This window comes from Manis pentadactyla, chromosome 13 (assembly GCF_030020395.1).
Source record: "Manis pentadactyla isolate mManPen7 chromosome 13, mManPen7.hap1, whole genome shotgun sequence".
NCBI lineage: Eukaryota > Metazoa > Chordata > Mammalia > Pholidota > Manidae > Manis > Manis pentadactyla.
Window position 1 is genome coordinate 89,540,357 of NC_080031.1, and position 22,402 is coordinate 89,562,758.

At 38.1% G+C, this 22,402-nt stretch overlaps 1 long non-coding RNA gene across 1 annotated transcript in view; it reads left to right on the forward strand.

The window, feature by feature from the left end:
* The first annotated feature begins 487 nt into the window (after nucleotides 1-487).
* Nucleotides 488-22,402, forward strand: part of LOC130680379 (uncharacterized) — a 425,533-nt gene continuing 403,618 nt past the window's right edge. Inside the window, exon 1 of the long non-coding RNA XR_008993368.1 lies at nucleotides 488-589. This is a non-coding gene — a long non-coding RNA (uncharacterized LOC130680379). The remainder of the gene's footprint in view (nucleotides 590-22,402) is intronic.

Sequence of the window (22,402 nt, forward strand, 5' to 3'; positions counted from 1 at the left end):
AGCCAGTGCCCAGGGGATAAAGAAAAGCGAGTGCTTTTTGGAAGCCTTAAAGGGACAGGGACCCCACTGCCAGACAGAAGCGTCCTGGGACACGTAGTCCAGCAGCAGGGAATCTGGGGGAACTCTGGGCACTCTAATCCCCTGGGCAGCGGGGAGCATGGAGGCCCCTCACGGAGATAAAGAGCCTCCTGGCCATTCCTCCTCCAACGTGGCTCCACCATTTTGGAGCAGCTGCCCGAGCCAGGCCACGCCCACAGCAACAGCGGAGATTAACTCCATAGCGGCCAGGCAAGAAACAGAAGCCCCATCTGCGTGCAGCGGCCCAGCACAAGCCACTAGAGGTCGCTGTTCTCCCAGGAGAGGAAGGCCACAAACCAACAAGAAGGGAAGTTCTTCCAGCCGTTACTCATCCCAGCTCTGCAAACTATTCCTATCACCATGAAAAGGCAAAATTTCAGGCAGACAAAGATGAGAGACACAACACCTGAGGAGACAGACCTAACCAGTCTTTCTGAAAAAGAATTCAAAATAAAAAATCATAAACATTCTGACGGAGATGCAGAGAAATATACAAGAGCTAAGGGATGAAGTCCGGAGGGAGATTACAGATGTCCGGAAGGAGATTACAGAAGTGAAACAAACTCTGGAAGGGTTTATAAGCAGAATGGATAGAATGCAAGAGGCCACTGATGGAATAGAAACCAGAGAACAGGAACGCATAGAAGCTGAGACAGAGAGAGATAAAAGGATCTCCAGGAATGAAACAATACTAAGAGAACTGTGTGACCAATCCAAAAGGAAAAATATCCATATTACAGGGGTACCAGAAGAAGAAGAGAGAGAAATAGGAAGAGAAAGTGTCTTTGAAGAAATAATTGCTGAAAACTTCCACAAACTGGGGGAGGAAATAATTGAACAGACCGCGGAAATACACAGAACTCCCAACAGAAAGGACCCAAGGAGGACAACACCAAGACACATGATAATTAAAATGGCAAAGATCAAGGACAAGGAAAGAGTTTTAAAGGCAAATAGAGAGAAAAAGGTCACCTATAAAGGAAAGCCCATCAGGCTATCATCAGACTTCTCAGCAGAAACCTTACAGGCCAGAAGAGAATGGCACGATATATTTAATGAAATGAAACAGAGGGCCTTGAAGCAAGGATACTGTATCCAGCACGATTATCATTTAAATATGAAGGAGGGATTAAACAATTCCCAGACAAGCAAAAGCTGAGGGAATTTGCCTCCCACAAACCACCTCTACAGGGTATTCGAGAGGGAGTGTTCTAGATGGGAGCACTCCTAAGACTAAACAGATGTCACCAGAGAAAATAAAATCACAGCAAAGAAAGCAGACCAACCAAATACTAACTAAAGGCAAAAGATAAAATCAACTACCCACTAAAATCAGTTAAAGGAAACACGAAAGAGCACAGAATAAAACAACCAACATATAAAGAATGGAGGAGGAGGACTAAGAAGAGAGAGAAGAAAAGAATCTCCAGACAGTGTATATAAAAGCTCAATAAGTGAGTTAAGTTAGGCAGTAAGATACTAAAGAAGCTAACCTTGAACCTTTGGTAACCAAAAATCTAAAGCCTGCAATGGCAATAAGTACATATCTTTCAATAGTCACCCTAATGTAAATGGACTGAATGCACCAATCAAAAGAAAACAGAGTAATAGAATGGATAAAAAAGCAACACCCATCTATATGCTGCTTACAAGAAACGCACCTCAAACCCAAAGACATGTACAGACTAAAAGTCAAGGGATGGAAAAACATATTTCAGGCAAACAACAGAGAGAAAAAGCAGGGTTGCAGTACTAGTATCAAAAAATAGACTTCATAACAAAGAAAGTAACAAGAGATAAAGAAGGACATTACATAATGATAAAGGGCTCAGTCCAACAAGAGGATATAACCATTCTAAATATATATGCACCCAACACAGGAGCATCAGCATATGTGAAACAAATACTAACAGAACTAAAGGGGGAAATAGAATGCAATGCATTCATTTTAGGAGACTTCAACACGCCACTCACCCCAAAGGATAGATCCACTGGGCAGAAAATAAGTGAGGACACGGAGGCACTGAACAACACACTAGAACAGATGGACCTAAAAGACATCTATAGAAGTCTACATCCAAAAGGAACAGGATACACATTCCTCTCAAGTGCACATGGAACATTCTCCAGAATAGATCACATACTAGCCCACAAAAAGAGTCTCAGTAAATTCCAAAAGATTGAAATTCTACCAACCAACTTTTCAGACCACAAAGGTATAAAACTAGAAATAAATTCTACAAAGAATACAAAAAGGCTCACAAACACATGGAGGCTTAACAACATGCTCCTAAATAATAAATGGATCAATGAACAAATTAAAATAGAGATCAAGGAATATATGGAAACAAATGACAACAACAACACAAAGCCCCAACTTCTGTGGGACGCAGCGAAAGCAGTCTTAAGAGGAAAGTACACAGCGATCCAAGCACACTTGAAGAAGGAAGAACAATCCCAAATGAATAGTCTAATGTCACAATTATCGAAACTGGAAAAAGAAGAACACATGAGGCCTAAAGTCAGCAGAAAGAGGGACATAATAAAGATCAGAGAAGATATAAACAAAATTGAGAAGAATAAAACAATAGAAAAAAATCAATGAAACCAAGAGCTGGTTCTTTGAGAAAATAAACAAAATAGATAAGCCTCTAGCCAAACTTATTAAGAGAAAAAGAGAATCAACACAAATCAACAGAAACAGAAATGAGAATGGAAAAATCACGACAGACTCCACAGAAATACAAAGAATTATTAAAGACTACTATGAAAACCTATATGCTAACAAGCTGAAAAACCTAAAAGAAATGGACACTTCCTAGAAAAATACAACCTTCCAAGACTGACCCAAAAAGAAACATAAAAGTTAAAGAAACCAATTATGAGCAAAGAAATTGAAATGGTAATCAAAAAACTACCCAAGAAAAAAAACCCCGGGCCAGATGGATTTACCTCGGAATTTTATCAGACATACAGCGAAGACATAATACCTATTCTCCTTAAAGTTTTCCAAAAAACAGAAGAGGAGGAAATACTCCCAAACTCATTCAATGAAGTCAACATCACCCTAATATCAAAACCAGGCAAAGACCCCACCAAAAAAAGAAAATTACAGACCAATATCCTTGATGAACATAGACGCAAAAATACTCAATAAAGTATTAGCAAACCGAATTCAAATACATATCAAAAGGATCATACACCACGACCAAGTGGGATTGACCCAAGGGATGCAAGGATGGTACAACATTCGAAAATCCATCTTCATCATCATCCACCACATCAACAAAAAGAAGGACAAAAACCACATGATCATCTCCATAGATGCTGAAAAAGCATTTGACAAAATTCAACACCCATTCATGATAAGAACTCTTAGCAAAATGGGGATAGAGGGCAAGTACTTGAACATAATAAAGGCCATCTATGATAAACCCACAGCCAACATCATACTGAACAGCGAGAAGCTGAAAGCTTTTCCTCTGAGATTGGGAACTAGACAGGGATGCCCACTCTCCACACTGTTATTAAACATAGTACTGGAGGTCCTAGGCATGGCAATTAGACAAAACAAAGAAATACAAGGAATCCAGATTGGTAAAGAAGAAGTTAAACTGTCACTATTCGCAGATGACACGATATTGTACATAAAAAACCCTGAAGACTCCACTCCAAAACTTCTAGAACTGATATCGGAATACAGCAAAGTTGCAGGATACAAAATTAACACACAGAAATGTGTGGCTTTCCTATACACTAACCATGAACCAATAAAAAGAGAAATCAGGAAAACAACTCCATTCACAATTGCATCAAAAGAATAAAATACCTAGGAATAAACCTAACCAAAGAAGTGAAAGACCTATACCCTGAAAACTACAAGATATTCTTAGGAGAACTTAAAGGGGACACTAACAAATGGAAACATCCCATGCTCTTGGCTAGGAAGAATTAATATCATCAAAATGGCCATCCTGACCAAAGCAATATACAGATTTGATGCAATCCCTATCAAATTTTCAGCGACATTCTTCAATGAACTGGAACAAATAGTTCAAAAAATCATATGGAAACATCAAAGACCCTGAATAGCCAAAGCAATCCTGAGAAAGAAGAATAAAGTCGGGGGGATCTCTCTCTCAAACTTCAAGCTCTACTACAAAGCCATAGTAATCAAGAAAATTTGGTACTGGCACAAGGACAGAGCCACAGACCAGTGGAACAGATTAGAGACTCCAGACATTAACCCAAACATACATGGTCAATTAATATTTGATAAAGGAGACATGGACATACAATGGCGAAATGACAGTCTCTTCAACAGATGGTGCTGGCAAAACTGGACAGCTACATGTAAGAGAATGAAACTGGACCATTGTCTAACCCCATACACAAAAGTAAATTCAAAATGGATCAAAGACCTGAATGTAAGTCATGAAACCATAAAACTCTTAGAAAAAAACATAGGCAAAAATCTCTTAGACATAAACATGAGTGACCTCTTCTTGAACATATCTCCCCGGGCAAGGAAAACAACAGCAAAAATGAACAAGTGGGACTATATTAAGCTGAAAAGCTTCTGTACGGCAAAAGACACCATCAATAGAACAAAAAGGAACCCTACAGTATGGGAGATTATATTTGTAAATGACAGATATGATAAAGGCTTGACATCCAAAATATATAAAGAGCTCACCCACCTCAACAAACAGAAAACAAATAATCCAATTAAAAAATGGGCAGAGGAACTGAACAGACAGTTCTCCAAAAAAGAAATTCAGATGGCCAACAGACACATGAAAAGATGCTCCACATCGCTAATTATCAGAGAAATGCAAATTAAAACCACAATGAAATATCACCTCACACCAGTAAGGATGGCTACCTTCCAAAATACAAACAACAACAAATGTTGGCGAGTTTGTGGAGAAAGGGGAACCCTCCTACACTGCTGGTGGGAATGTAAGTTAGTTCAACCATTGTGGAAAGCAGTATGGAGGTTCATCAAAATGCTCAAAATAGACTTACAATTTGACCCAGGAATTCCACTCCTAGGAATTTACCCTAAGAATACAGCACTCCAGTTTGAAAAAGACGGATGCACCCCTATGTTTATCACAGCACTATTTACAATAGCCAAGAAATGGAAGCAACCTAAGTGTCCATCAGTAGATGAATGGATAAAGATGTGGTACATATACACAATGGAATATTATTCAGCCATAAGAAGAAAACAAATTCTACCATTTGCAACAATATGGATAGAGCTAGAGGGTATTATGCTCAGTGAAATAAGCCAGGTGGAGAAAGACAAGTACCAAATGATTTCACTCATATGTGGAGTATAAGAACAAAGAAAAACTGAAGGAGCAAAACAGCAGCAGAACCACAGAACCCAAGAATGGACTAACAGGTACCAAAGGGAAAGGGACTGGGGAGGATGGGTGGGTAGGGAGGGATAAAGGGGGGGAAGAAGAAAGGGGGTATTATGATTAGTATGCATAATGTGGGGTGTGGGAGAAAGGGGAGGGCTGTGCAACACAGAGAAGACAAGTAGTGATTCTACAACATTTTGCTATGCTGACGGAGAGTGACGGTAATGGGGTTTGTGAGGGGAGACTGTAATGGGGTTGGTATAGGGGAGAGCCTAGTAAACATAATATTCTTCATGTAACTGTAGATTAATGATAAAATAAGAGAGAAAGAAAAAGGGAATTACTCCCTCATAGGATAAAACTAACTGCAAATCAACGATTAATACATGCTTTACATATCCTTAATTTTCATCTTTTAAAGGGTGTCAGATGATCAGCTATGGAAGTACATTTTTCTGATAATATTCCTTTCTCTTAAAAAAAAAAAAAAAAGCAGTTCCTGTGTGGTGATCTCCAATAGGTTCTCCACAATGGTATAAAGGTCATATCAAAGTGTGGGCAAAGGGTTTGTTTGTGTTTATACAGAGGATCAAAGCCTAATTTGGCTACCCAGAAGAGGAATTAAGATACGATATGAAGAAGAACTTCCAACATCAACATCCTCTGGAAGAATCATTCCAGAAGATGATCATCAAAAAACTTCAACAAAGATCCTGGCGCTGTTGCAGTTGTAGATGCACTCATCCCACTGGTTCCTGGACTTGCCATTGGAATGAAGAAGGAGATATCTAAGCTGCTCTGTGCATACAGTAAAACAACAAATTTGACTGGATCTATACTGTCGGAACTCAACCAAGAATTAGGAGAAGTGCAAGTTGCAGTGCTCCAAAATTGTGCGACTATAGAATATCTACTGTTAAAAGAACATATGGGATGTGAACAGTTTCCAGGAATGTGTTGTTTTATTTTGTCTGATTTTTCTCAAACTATTCAAATTCAGTTAGACAATATCCATCATATCATTGATAAGTTTTCACAAATGCCTAGGGTACCTAACTGGTTTTCTTGCTTTCACTGGATATGGCTGGTAATTGTAGGTCTGCTTTTGTTATGTAGCTGTATTCTTATTATGTTAATGTGTGTACACAATTTAATTAGTAGTTTAAAACTTATACATGCTTATGTTACTCTACAAGAAGATATGGCAAAGAAATAATCAATCTTCCCAGGTTTTCTTCCATCTGCTACTTGTATAGCATTTCTTCTTCTTTCCTAATTACAACCCTTAAATAGAATTCGTGCCTCATATCGAAAATTACCAAGTATCATAATTCTTCCAAGTGGTAAAGATACCTCAAGACAAATGCTGGGCATAGAAGCCACAGGGCATAAATATGCAAAGAAATAAAAAGCTAACCATTTCAAACAATAAGGCTTCTCTCTCACTTACCAACTTTACATTTCCCTGTATGGCCCCGGAAGATGACTGGTTAGCCAGAGACGGGTAAGATTCCTCAAGGGAGGAACAACCTAAGACAGGCACAGTCGCAGGGGGGCCATCAGGTGAGAAATTGGGGATCAACAGAGGTTAGGCTTAGAACCTCACCCCCCGTTTTGAGAGAAATCTTCTGCATCCGTGGATGTTTTGTTGCCCTTGTCTAGCTTGGATTAATACTTAGTCTATAGGCACAGACCTGATCATCTACATTTGCCCTCTTACAGCACTAAATTATGTTTTCTACCTTTATCTTGCATCTACCTACCACTTCAGCAATTTATTTAAAAGAATAATAATAATAATAAGGAAGAAATGTGGGATTCACATATAAATGAAGTATAAGAATCAAACGAATAATCATATCTGACTTGATTGTTTATAGTTCATAATGCGTGATCAAAACCGAAAGTTTCTGTGATATGACTGCCCTTGCACTGTTCACCATGTAAGAACTTATTGACTATGTAAGAACTTGTTCACCATGTAAGAACTTGTTTGTTATGCTTCAGAAGATTGGAGACTGTTGAGAATTAGGCTTGGGGTTGATTAATGATTGTGCATTGAGTCTCCTATACAGAATTTTATTGTTGTTAACAACCATTTGATCAATAAATATGAGAGATGCCCTCTCAAAAAAAAAATTAACATAGTAATATAACCAATAACTGTTTCACATTAAAACATTCTCAAGCCAGCATTGGATTAATAGATAACAAATCTTTATCCTGGTACAGGAAGAGTCAGGATGGCTGTAGAGGAAGACCCTGAAGTCACTTCCTCCCACAAACACACTGAGTATACACTTACATAAAATACAGTTCCTTCTAGAGAACTGAGGGCTGATTGAACAGCTTGTGCACAGCAAAGGACAGAAGGACCACACAGAGAATGGCAGGAGAAACAGGGACTCGGGAATGATGGGAATTTCCACCTCAGAAGCTAGGAAATACAATAGAGAAGAATATCACTGAAGGATCTGCATGCAGATTTGCCCACATTGGGGCACAGAAAAACTGGTTTAAAGAGAAACTGGAAAAGAAGTGAAGGAAACCCACTTACTAACCCAAGAGCATCTGCTAAATGGTGGGGAAACTGCTAGAACTCTCGCTGGGATCAGAGGTGCTAGAGAATGTCAACGTTTATATTCTCTATCCACCTCAATAGTACAGATGGGAGCAGCATCCAGGTGCTCTAGCTGACCAGCCAGCTTAGTGAGCACCAAGCCCTTAGCCTACAGCAGCTGCAGATACTCCCCCAGGCAGCCCTTCTGTCTGTGCTCATCCAAGCTCCAGCCAACCTACCAAGGCAGCTGGGAACAAAGCACCCAGGACTCCCAGCCCTACTCGCTTCAGCTCCAGCCTCCTTGCCAGGGTACCTCCTGCACTGAGTGTCCTGAAAGCAGCCCATGTTGGTTTCAGCCCCAGGCACCCCACCAGGGGTCCCCATAGCAGAGTGCCCATGGATTCCAAGTCCACATCCAATAGGGCTCCAGCCAGCCAGCAAAAGCCACTAGGTATACAGCCTACCCAGGGGATATTCCTATGCAAGGCCTTCCTTGGACACTGGGAGCAGTAACTGCCTCATTCATAAAAGCAAACACAGAAACAAAATGAGGACACAGAGGGATATGCTCCAAATGTAAGAACAAGACACAACTCAGAAAAAGAACTAAATGAACCAGAGTTATGCTATATACCTAGTAAACAGTCAAAATAATGGTCAAAATAATGGCTCAGCAGACTTAAGCGAAGAGTGGGTGAGCTCAGGGAGAACTTCAGTAAGGAGAGAAAATATAAAAAGAACCAATCAGAGTTGAAGAATACAATAAAAAATGAAAAATACATGAGAGGGAATCAACTGCAGATCAGAGGGTGCAGAAGAATTGATCAGCAATATGAAAGATGGGGCAATGGAAAGCTGAAGAGCAAACAGAAAAAAATAATTTTAAAAAATGTGGATAAGTTATGGGACCTTTGGAACAGTGTCAAGCATAGTAATGTTCATGTTGTAGGGGTCCAAAAAAAGAAAAAAGAGAGAAAAGGGTGGAAAACTTATCTGAATAATAGTTATAAACTTCCCTAACCTGGCAAAGGAAATGGACATTCAGGTCCAGGGAACAGAGAGAGCCAAAACAAGAAGAACCCCAAAAGGTCTGTAATAATCAAGACAAGTAATAATTAAAATGGCAAAGAATAAAAAATAGAGACTCTTAAAAGCAGCAAGAAAAAAACAACAAATTTCATACAAGGGAAATCTCATAAGGCTATGGGCTGATTTTTAAGCAGAAACTTTGCAAGCCAGAAGGGAGAGCATGATATATTCAAAGTGCTGAAAGGAAAAACCTACAACCAAAAATACTCTACTGGGTAAGGCTGTCATTCCGAATTGAAGGAGAGAGAAAGAGCTTCCCATGCAAAACTTAAAAGAGTTCACCAGCACTCAAGTGGCCTTAGAAGGAATGAGAGAGGGACTCCTTTAAGCAATAAACAATAGGTCATAACTAGAAGTGAGAAAATTAGGAAAGGTAAAATTTCATGAGGAAAAGCAAACAAAGTAAAACTAGAAGACCAATCACTTAAAAGCCAGTGAAGTTTAAAAGACAGAAGTAGTAAAATCAATTACATCTACAAAATTAATTGAGAGACTCACATAATAAAAAGATATAAAAGAAGACATCACATACAATGAGGGGAGGAGTAAAAATTTAGTCCTTTGGGGATGTGTTTTGAACTTAAGTAACCATCAACTCAGTATAGACTGCTATATACATAGGATGCTATATAGGAACCTCATGGTAACCACAAACTGAAAACCTATAACAGATACAAAAAAAAGGAAGAAAAAAAAGAATCTAAGAGTAACACTAGTAAAATCATCACTCACAAGGGAAGAGAGGAAAAGAAGGAACAGAGAACTTCAAAAATAATCAGAAAAATATTAACAAAATCACAATAAGTACATGCCTATTAATAATTACCTTAAATGTAAATGGACTGAATGCACCAATCAAAAGACAGAGGTGGCATAATGGTTAGAAAAACCAGTATGATCTAAATGCTGCCTACAAGAGATTTGCTTCAGACCTAAAGACACACAGAGTGAAAGTGAAGGGATGGAAAAAAATTCCATGCAAATGGAAGCAAGAAGAATAGAGTAGCAATACTTACATCAGACTAAATAGACTCTAAAACAAGAGACAAAGAAGGATATTATATAACGACAAAGGGATCAATGTACCAGGAGGATATAACAATTGATGCATCCAACAGAGGAACACCTAAATATATATGGCAAATATTAAGAGACAAAAGGTGAATCTGGTAGTATTATAACAGTATAATCTAGGGGACTTTAACACCATACTTACATCAAGAGTGTGAGATCCAGACAGAAAATCAATAAGGAAATGATGGCTTCAAAAGCCACATTAGACAAGGTGGATGTAACAAATATTAGAGAGCATTCCATATAAAACAGCAGAATGCACATTCTTTTCAGGATATTCCACAGGACAGATCATATCTGAGGCCACAAAACAAGTTTCAATAAACTCAAGAAGACTGAAATCATATCAAGCATCTTTTCCAATCACAATGGTATGAAACTATAAATCAATTTAAAAAACTGGAAAAAAAACACAAAAACGTGCAGGCTAAACAACATACTACTAAACAACCAATGGGTCAGTGAAGAAATCAAAGAGGAAATCAAAAAATTTCTGGAGACAAAAGAAGATAGAAACACAATAGAAACCAAAAAGAAATAAGGAAAGCAAAAAACAAGTTAGAAATAAAAAAAAGACAAGGCATCAGTGTTGGTGAGGATGTGGAGAAAAGGGAGCCCTTGGGGTCCACTGCTGATGGGACTGTAAGTTGGTGCAGCCACTGTGGAAAGCAGCATGGAGGTTCCTCAAAAAATTAAAAGTAGAAATAGCATGCAGTACTTCTACTGCATAAATGGGTGAAGGGAATTAGGAGGTACAAAATTCCAGTAATAAAATAAATAAGTCACCAGGTTAAAAAATACAGCATAGGGAGGATTGGCAATGATATTGTGATAAGGTGTATGGTGACTGATGGTAAGTACACTTACTGCAGTGAGCATTTCATAGTGTATATAAATGTTGAATCACTATGTTGGATACCTGAAATCAACATAATATTGTATGCCAATTATATTTCAATAAAAATAAATAAATATCTATATATAAATAAAAATAAATAAGGGCAGAGCCAAGATGGCGGCATGAGTAGGACAGTGGGAATCTCCTTCCAAAAACATATATATTTTTGAAAATACAACAAATATAACTAATCCTAAAAGAGAGACCAGAAGACACAGGAAAACAGCCAGACAACATCCACACGTGCGAGAGTCCAGTGCCTGGTGAAAGGGGTAAGATACAACCCACGGCCCGGTGGGACCTGAGTGCCCCTCACCCCAGCTCCCCGCGGGAGGAGAGGAGTCGGAGCGGGAGGGAGAGGGAGACCAGGACTGCTAAACACCCAGCCCTAGCTATCTGCAGAAGAGCGCAGACACAGTGCATGCGTGGGGTGCTGGAAACTAGGGAAACAGGGCAGCAAGAACTCCAAGCAGGTCCCGAAGCTGATGCCCCTGTGACAAAGAAAAACAAGTGCTTTTTGAAAGTCTTAAAGGGACAGGGACGCAACAGCTGGATGGAAACAACCCAGGTCACAGTCCAGCAGCTGGAAATTCCAGGGAAACCCGGGTGCACTAAACCCCTGGGCAACATCTCTGAGACCCCCTCACAGAGGTAAACAGCCAAACAGCACCCCGTCCATTACCCCTCCGAGGCCCCACCATAGCAGAGAAGCAGCTGGAGGCTGGCAACACCCTCAGCAAGGGAGCTTCCTCCATACCGGCCGGGCAAGACACAAAGACCCACTCTACACGCAATTGTTCAACACAAGCCACTAGGGGTCGCAGTTGTCCCAGTAAAGAAAGGCCAGTAGCAAGTGAAAATTTTGGCCCTCCCAGCTGACAGTCAATAGCACCTGTCAACATGAAAAGGCAAAAAAATATGATCCAGACAAGACTAACCCAGACAGCTTCGGCATCTGCTACATCTTCCCCTGAGAAGGAACCTGGGGAGATAGATTTAACCAGTCTTCCTGAAAAAGAATTCAAAACAAAAGTCATAACCATGATGATTGAATTGCAGAGAAATATGCAAGAACTAAGGAAGGAGAATACAGAAATAAAACAAGCTTGGGAAGGACTTCAAAACAGAACAGACAAGATCCAAGAGACCATTAATGGACTAGAAAACAAAGAACAGGAACACAGAGAAGCTGATGCAGAGAGAGACAAAAAGGATCTCCAGGAATATAAGAATTCTAAGAGAGCTGATTGACCAATCTAAATGGAACAATATCCGCATTATAGGGGAACCAGAAGAAGAAGAGAGAGAAAAAGGGATAGAAAGTGTCTTTGAAGAAATAATTGCTGAAAACTTCCCCAAACTAGGGGAGGAAATGGCCTCTCAGACCACAGAGGTACACAGAACTCCCATGACAAGGGATCCAAGGAGGGCAACACCAAGACACATAATAATTAAAATGGCAAAGATCAAAGACAAGGACAAAGTAATAAAGGCAGCCAGAGAGAAAAAAAAGGTCACCTACAAAGGAAAACCCATCAGGCTATCATCAGACTTCTCAACAGAAACCCTACAGGCCAGAAGAGAATGGCATGATATACTTAATGCAATGAAACAGAAGGGCCTCGAACCAAGACTACTGTATCCAGCACGAATATCATTTAAATATGAAGGAGGGATTAAACAATTCCCAGACAAGCAAAAGTTGAGGGAATTTGCCTCCCACAAACCACCTCTACAGGGCATCTTACAGGGACTGCTCTAGATGGGAGCACTCCTAAAAAGAGCACACAACAAAACACCCAACATATGAAGAAGGGAGGAGGAGGAATAAGAAGGGAGAGAAATAAAGAATCATCAGACCATGTTTATAATAGCTCAACAAGCGAGTTAAGTTAGACAGTAAGATAGTAAAGAAGCTAACCCTGAACCTTTGGTAACCACAAACTTAAAGCCTGCAATGGCAATAAGTACATATCTTTCAATGATCACCCTAAATGTAAATGGACTGAATGCACCAATCAAAAGACACAGAGTAACAGAATGGATAAAAAAGCAAGATCCATCCATATGCTGCTTACAAGAGACTCACCTCAAACCCAAAGAAATGCACAGACTTAAAATCAATGGATGGAAAAAGATATTTCATGCAAACAACAGAGAGAAAACAGCAGGTGTCGCAATACTAATATCAGACAAAACAGACTTCAAAATAAAGAAAGTAACGAAAGACAAAGAAGGACATTACATAACGATAAAGGGCTCAGTCCAACAAGAGGATATAACCATTATAAATATATATGCACCCAATACAGGAGCACAAACATATCTGAAACAAATACTAACAGAACTAAAGGAGGAAATAGAACGCAGTGCATTCATTCTGGGAGACTGCAACACACCACTCACTCCAAAGGACAGATCCAAAAGACAGAAGATAAGTAAGGACACAGAGGCACAGAACAACACACTAGAACAGATGGACCTAACAGACATCTATGGAACTCTACATACAAAACCAGCAGGACACACATTCTTCTCAAGTGCACATGGAACATTCTCCAGAATAGACCACATACTAGGCCACAAAAAGAGCCTCAGAAAATTCAAAAAGATTGAAATCCTACCAACCAACTTTTCAGACCACAAAGGCATAAAACTAGAAATAAACTGTACAAAGAAAGCAAAAAGGCTCACAAACACATGGAGGCTTAACAACACGCTCCTAAATAATCAATGGATCAATGACCAAATCAAAATGGAGATCCAGCAATATATGGAAACAAACGAAAACAACAACACTAAGCCCCAACTTCTGTGGGACACAGCAAAAGCAGTCTTAAGAGGAAAGTATATAGCAATCCAGGCATATTTAAAGAAGGAAGAACAATCCCAAATGAATGGTCTAATGTCACAATTATCGAAACTAGATAAAGAAGCACAAATGAGGCCTAAGGTCAGCAGAAGAAGGGACAGAATAAAGATCAGAGAAGAAATAAATAAAATTGAGAAGAATAAAACAATAGCAAAAATCAATGAAACCAAGAGCTGGTCCTTCGAGAAAATAAACAAAATAGATAAGCCTCTAGCCAGACTTATTAAGAGGAAAAGAGAGTCAACACACATCAACAAAATCAGAAATGAGAAAGGAAAAATCGTGACAGACCCCACAGAAATACAAAGAATTATTAGAAAATACTATGAAAACCTATATGCTAACAAGCTGGGAAACCTAGGAGAAATGGACAACTTCCTAGGAAAATACAACCTTCCACGATTGACCCAGAAAGAAACAGAAAATCTAAACAGACCAATTAACAGCAACGAAATGGAAGTGGTAATCAAAAAACTACCAAAGAACAAAACCCCCGGGACAGATGGATTTACCTAGGAATTTTATCAGACATAAAGGGAAGACATAATACCCATTCTCCTTAAAGTTTTCCAAAAAATAGAAGAGGAGGGAATACTCCCAAACTCATTCTATGAAGCCAACATTACCCTAATACCAAAACCGGGCAAAGACCCCACCAAAAAAGAAAACTACAGACCAATATCCCTGATGAACGTAGATGCAAAAATACTCAACTAAACATTAGCATACCGAATTCAAAAATATATCAAAAGGATCATACACCATGACCAAGTGGGATTCATCCCAGGGATGCAAGGATGGTACAACATTCGAAAATCCATCAACATCATCCACCACATCAACAAAAAGAAAGACAAAAACCGCATGATCATCTCCATAGATGCTGAAAAAGCATTTGACAAAATTCAACATCCATTCATGATAAAAACTCTAAGCAAAATGGGAATAGAGGGCAAGTACCTCAACATAATAAAGGTCATATATCATAAACCCACAGACAACATTATACTGAACAGCGAGAAGCTGAAAGCTTTTCCTCTGAGATCAGGAACTAGACAGGGATGCCCACTCTCCCCACTGCTATTAAACATAGTACTGGATGCCTAGCCATGGCAATCAGACAAAACAAAGAAATACAAGGAATCCAGATTGGTAAAGAAGAAGTTAAACTGTCACTATTTGCAGATGACATGATACTGTACATAAAAAACCCTAAAGACTCCACCCCAAAACTACTAGAACTGATATCAGAATACAGCAAAGTTGAAGGATACAAAATTAACACACAGAAATCTGTAGCTTTTCTATACACTACAATGAACCAATAGAAAGAGAAATCAGGAAAACAATTCCATTCACAATTTCATCAAAAAGAATAAAATACCTAGGAATAAACCTAACCAAAGAAGTGAAAGACCTATACTCTGAAAATTACAAGTCACTCTTAAGAGAAATTAAAGGGGAAACTAACAAATGGAAACTCATCCCATGCTCGTGGCTAGGAAGTATTAATATCATCAAAATGGTCATCCTGCCCAAAGCAATATACAGATTTGATGCAATCCCTATCAAATTACCAGTAACATTCTTCAATGAACTGGAACAAATAATTCAAAAATTCATATGGAACCACCAAAGACCCCGAATAGCCAAAGCAATCCTGAGAAAGAAGAATAAAGTAGGGGGGATCTCACTCCCCAACTTCAAGCTCTATTATAAAGCCATAGTAATCAAGACAATTTGGTACTGGCACAAGAACAGAGCCACAGACCAGTGGAACAGACTAGAGACTCCAGACATTAAGGCAAACACATACGGTCAATTAATATTTGATAAACGAGCCATGGACATACAATGGAAAAATGACAGTCTCTTCAACAGATGGTGCTGGCAAAGCTGGACAGCTACATGTAGGAGAATGAAACTGGACCATTGTCTAACCCCATATACAAAAGTAAATTCAAAATGGATCAAAGACCTGAATGTAAGTCATGAAACCATTAAACTCTTGGAAGAAAACATAGGCAAAAACCTCTTAGACATAAACCTGAGTGACCTCTTCTTGAACATATCTCCCCGGGCAAGGAAAACAACAGCAAAAATGAACAAGTCGGACTATATTAAGCTGAAAGGCTTCTGTACAGCAAAAGACACCATCATAGAACAAAGGAACCCTACAGTATGGGAGAATATATTTGTAAATGACAGATCCAATAAAGTCTTGACGTCCAAAATATAGAAAGAGCTCACAAGCCTCAACAAACAAAAACCAAGTAACCTAATTAAAAAATGGGCAGAGGAACTGAACAGACAGTTCTCCAAAAAGTTAATACAGGTAGCCAACAGACACATGTAAAGATGCTCCACATCACTAATTATCAGAGAAATGCAAATTAAAACTACAATGAGGTATCACCTCACACCAGTAAGGATGGCTGCCATCCAAAAGACAAACAACAACAAATGTTGGCGAGGCTGTGGAGAAAGGGGAACCCTCCTACACTGCTGGTGGAAAAGTAAATTAGTTCAACCATTGTGGAAAGCAGTATGGAGGTTCATCAAAATGCTCAAAACAGTCTTACCATTTGACCCAGGAATTGCACTCCTAGGAATTTACCCTAAGAATGCAGCAATCAAGTTTGAAAAAGACAGATGCACCCCTATGTTTATCACAGCACTATTTACAATCACCAAGAATTGGAAGCAACCTAAGTGTCCATCGATCGATGAATGGATAAAGAAGATGTGGTACATATACACAATGGAATATTACTCAGCCATAAGAAGAGGGCAAATCCTACCATTTGCAGCAACATGGATGGAGCTGGAGGGTATTATGCTCAGTGAAATAAGCCAAGTGGAGAAAGAGAAATACCAAATGATTTCACTCATCTATGGAGTATAAGAACAAAGGAAAAACTGAAGCAACAAAACAGCAGAGGAATCACAGAACCCAAGAATGGGTTTAACAGGTACCAAAGGGAAAGGGACTGGGGAGGATGTGTGGGTAGGGAGGGATAAGGGGGGGGAGAAGAATGGGGGTATTAAGATTAGCATGCATAAGGGGGGGAGAAAGGGGAGGGCTGTACAACACAGAGAAGACAAGTAGTGATTCTACAACATTTTGCTATGCTGATGGACAGTGACTGTAAAGGGGTTTATAGGGTGGACCTGGTAAAGGGGAGAGCCTAGTAAACATAATATTCTTCATGTAAGTGTAGATTAATGATAACAAAAAGAAAAAAACAATAGAAAGAAAAGGAGGATTACTCCCTTATAGGATAAAACTAACTGTAAATCAACGATTAATGCATGCTTTAAATATCCTTAATTTTGATCACTTAAAGGGTGTCAGATGATCGGCTATGGAGGTACATTTTTCTGATAATACACCTTTCTCTTAAAAAAAAAAAGCTGTTCCTGTGTGGTTACCTCCAATGAGTTCTACACAATGGCATAAAAGGCATATCAAAGTGTGGGCAAAGGGTCTGTTTGTATTTATACAGAGGATCAAAGCCTAATTTGGCTACCCAGAAAATGAACTAAGATATGATATGAAGAAGAACTTCGAACATCAGCACTCTCTGAAAGAGTCATGCCAGAAGATGATCATCAAAAAACCTCAACAAAGATCCACGCACTGCTACAGCTGTAGATGCACTCATCCCACCGGTTCCTGGACTTGCCATGGGAATGAAGAAGGAGATATCTAAGCTGGCCTGTGCATACAGTAAAACAACAAATTTGACTGGATCTATACTGTTAGAACTCAACCAAGAATTAGGAGAAGTGCAAGTTGTAGCGCTTCAAAATCTTACAACTACAGACTATCTACTGTTAAAAGAACATATGGGATGTGAACAGTTCCCAGGAATGGGTTGTTTTAATTCTTCTGATTTCTCTCAGACTGTTCAAGTTCAGTTGGACAATATCCATCATATCATTGATAAGTTTTCACAAATGCCTAGGGTGCCTAACTGGTTTTTTTGGTTTCACTGGAGATGGCTGGTAATTGTAGGTCTGCTTTGGTTATGTAGCTGTATTCCTATTATGTTAATGTGTGCATGCAATTTAATTAGTAATTTAAAACCTATACACGCTTATGTTACACTACAAGAAGATATGTCAAAGAAATAATCTTCCCATGTTTTCTTCCGTTTGCTACTTCTATAGCTTCTCTTCTTCCTTCATAATTACAACCTCTAAGTAGAATTCGTGCCTCATATGGAAATTACCGAGTATCATAATTCTTCCAAGTGGTAAAGATACCTCAAGACAAATGCTGGGCATAGAAGCCACAGGGCATAAATCTGCAAAGAAGTAAAAAGCTAACCTTTTCAAACAATATTGCCTCTCTCACTTACCAACTTTACATTTCCCTGTATGGCCCTGGAAGATGACTGGTTAGCCAGAGACAGGTAAGATTCCTCAAGGGAGGAACAACCTAAGACAGGCACAGTCGCAGGGGGGCCATCAGGTGAGAAATTGGGGATCAACAGGGGTGAAGCTTAGAACCTCACCCCCACTGTTTTGAGAGAAATCTTGTGCATCCGTGGATGTTTTATTGCCCTTGTCTAGCTTGGATTAACACTTCGTCTACAGGCACACACCTGATCATCTACATTTGCTCTCTTACAACACTAAACTATGTTTTCTACCTTTATCTTGCATCTACCTACCACTTCAGCATTTTATTTAAAAATAATAATAATAATAATAATAATAATGGAGAATTGTGGGATTCACATATAAATCAAGTATAAAAATCAAAGAAATATTCATATTTGACCTGATTGTTTATAGTTCATAATGCGTGATCAAAACCGAAAGTTTCTGTGATGACTGCCCTTGTATGGTTCTCCATGTAAGAACTTGTTCATTATGCTTCAGAAGATTGGAGACTGACAAGAATTAAGCTTGGGGTGGATTAATGATTGTGCATTGAGCATTGAGTCCCTTATACAGAATTTTATTGTTATTAACAACCATTTGATCAATAAATAAGAGAGATGCCCTCTCAAAAAAAATAAATAAATAAATAAAATAAAAATAAATAATACTCTGTAAATACTCTATATTTCTAGACACTGAAAGACAACAGTGACCTCCAAGCGAACCCTCTCTCAATAATCCCTCCAAAACAATAGAAATCTAGGGGAAAAAAAACTATACAAAAATTGTACCTTCCATATAACTTGAAGATAGAAAATATTAAATATCAAAACAAACATAACTAAAAAGAGAAAAATCACTACATCCCAGAGCATGATGCTACATGTTCTTTCTCATCTTTGTCTGTGCCTTTGTAACAAAGCAGGCAAAAGATGATCCTTTGAGATCAAATAAATTGGTAAGTCCTCAGCCAAATTAGCCAAGAAAAAAGGGACAAGATACATATTAACAATATCAGGACTGAAAGAGGTGACATCACTACGTGTTCTAGTCATGGTCCTCAACTGTGGAAGGAAGGAGGAAAAATATGAATTGTGGACAGTTGAGAGAGAAGCCTCTGGAGTTGGACTGAAGTTGGAGGTCTCGGTATGGTCACTGTGAAACTTCTCAGCTCTGTCCCTTGTAAGGGCCTAGAAGCAGTGACATCCCAGTATGAAGGAGCCCACCTACTACCTAGATCCTGGTTTCAAAATAAGTATTTCAAAGGCTGTTGCAGAGTTCTACAATTACTACTGACAAACAGGTTGCACAGGAAAAGAATACCGTAACTGAGATAAGACTGATGAACAGAACACATTATTTAGGCAAGTTCCTCAAGCCAAGAAATCAGCTCATAGTTTTTAGGGGTTCTTTCTCCCTGGTACTTAATAGTAATTTCCAGCTATAACCCTTGGTTCATTGACTAGACTAAAATTTTCTAAAATACACAAAAACATCCAGTCAGCTCTTATAATCGAGTCTCCCAAAATAGAGTTGGAAGTTGTAATTCACTCACAAGACTGAGTTAAGACTATAGTGTTGCTTAACTTCTGAATGATATCCACACTTTTCCTTCTTTTACTTTTAATTGTTCATGTGATGTATACCTGAAACCAATATTGTATATCAACTACACTTCAATTAAAAATAAATAAATAAAAATAAAATTGCAAATAAATAAATAAATGTTCATCTTATTCATTTAATCTATTGATGGTGATAAACTAATGTGTATGTCAGTTTGCTCTTGAATTTATCACTGGTATCTATTTCAATTTGTTCATTCTTAGTAGGCAAGAACCATGTTGTTAAATTGATCTATCTCCTACTCAGCACAACAGATAATTTAATGAACTTTGCTTTAATGATAATGATGGTTTAAAACACTACTAAATTGGAAGTTTACAGATTTGCCTCCTTTTACTCCTGGTGGTCATTGCATTGACTGTGATGAGCAGATGGTCCGTGGAGCACTGTAAGCTATTTCACACAGAGATGGTCCTCTTTCTCTGCTTACTTCAGCCTCAAATAACACATAACTTTATGTTTTTTTTTCCCCTAATGATATATATCACTAGGTATTCCATTAAATTGTACTAGCTTCTAAAATCGTACCAACAAAATATAATGGTGATCAAGAACACAATGTTAAAAGCATATTATCATATAAATTCACAGTGAGCATGTTTCAAAGTTTTGTTTGACTAATTCACAATGGGCCAACAGAAAGACAAATAAAATAAGTGAAGTATAAAATAAGTAAAATATAAATAAGTAAAAGAAATTGGAAAAAGATAACTTAGGTTTTTTAAAATGATTAATAAAATCATTACCTTGGGGATTACCCTCTATGTAAGACAGAAATCAGTTGCATCACTACTGTACCAAAATAATCTGCATATTATCTATTACATCAAGTTAATCTCTAACTTTACAGAATCTGGGTCCTGGTTAATAGTAAATAGTAAGTCAAATAAGTCTCATTTCCTTAAAAATCGATGACCTAGTTTGATAGATAAAGCTCCAGTGTGACATTGAAAGAACATAATTCTCCTTTGTGCCTCATTTCCAGGTTTTAGTTGGCTTTCTCAACAAAATATCACATTTATTTTTAGTATTAAACACAACATAGAAACTAATGATTTGTGTAATGTGCAACAACTGCTTCTCTAAATTCTCATAAAAGCAAATTACTTTCCAGTAGTTTAGTTCAAAAAAACTTTATTTCTAAATTTTATTCCCATAAGTCCCAGATGTGTGAAGTATGGGGTATAAAGACTCATGTTTTATATTTTATAAGTATTTAAAATTTGTTTTATATTTTATTTCATAAAAAGACCCAATTTTTGTAATTTTTAGGTTTTTAAAATTTATTTTTATTGCAATATCATTGATATACAATCTTACATTGGTTTCAAATATATAACACAGTTGTTCAACAGTTACCCATATTATTAAATTCTTCCCCCACTAGTACAGTTACTATCTGTCAACATAGGAAGATGTTATAGAATCACTGACTATATTCTCCATGCTGTACTACCATCCCTGTGACCAACTTACACTATAATAGAGAATTTTTGTGCCCCTTTACCCCTCTTCCCCCTACCTGCTCTAACCCCTTCCCTACCACAAGCACCAGTCCCTTCTCAGTGTCTATGAGCCTATTGCTGTTCTGTTCATTCTATTTTGCTTTGTTTTTATATTCTACAAATAAGTGAAATCATACAGTATTTGATACTTGGAATTGGCCTAAAGAAAAGGGTACCTGGGCTTTGGCAGATCCAATTTTATATTTCTAATTGTATGTATATAGTACACACATGTGTTTATATGTGTATATAAACATACATGCATATACACACTTATGCACATGTATGCAAACACATACTGATGTGAATCTAAGTTTCCTCTTTTTGGGGATATTCTATTGTCTTGATCTGGTCAAATAAATGAAACAGTAAAAGTGAAACTGACAGTAATATCTAATGTTATTAATGTTCATTTGGCAGAATGTATGATACCATATGAAAGTACCAGTAGGCGGTTCCCAATTTCTTATTCTCAGACTTTTGACAAATTAGAATTGATACTAGGTGCACACTTCTAGAAAAAACTTCCACAGACAGAACTTTTGTAGTTCAAATGCTCTATGGTTGAAATGCTTAATCTTACACAATTATTTTTAATCTTCAGAAAATTAATTTTTCCAAGTTGCTTTGGATGTTTCTGAAATATTATCCACATGCTAGCCTTCTCATATTGTTTATAGCTATGTTCTATTTTTCTGGTCACTTTTGAATGCACATATTTTTCCTGGATGATATAAATTCATTTGTCATGATAGTGGCTTCATATGAGGGTCACTGCGTTGATTTAGTTCTTCTATATTCTTGATAGCTTAAATGCATGTTTGCCTTTATTTGGAAAGAGAACACGATTCCAAAAGTTGTACAAAGAGAAATATGTTAAATCGTCAATCTAGGACACTAATCTTGAGGGCGTTCCTTTAAATGACTGGCACA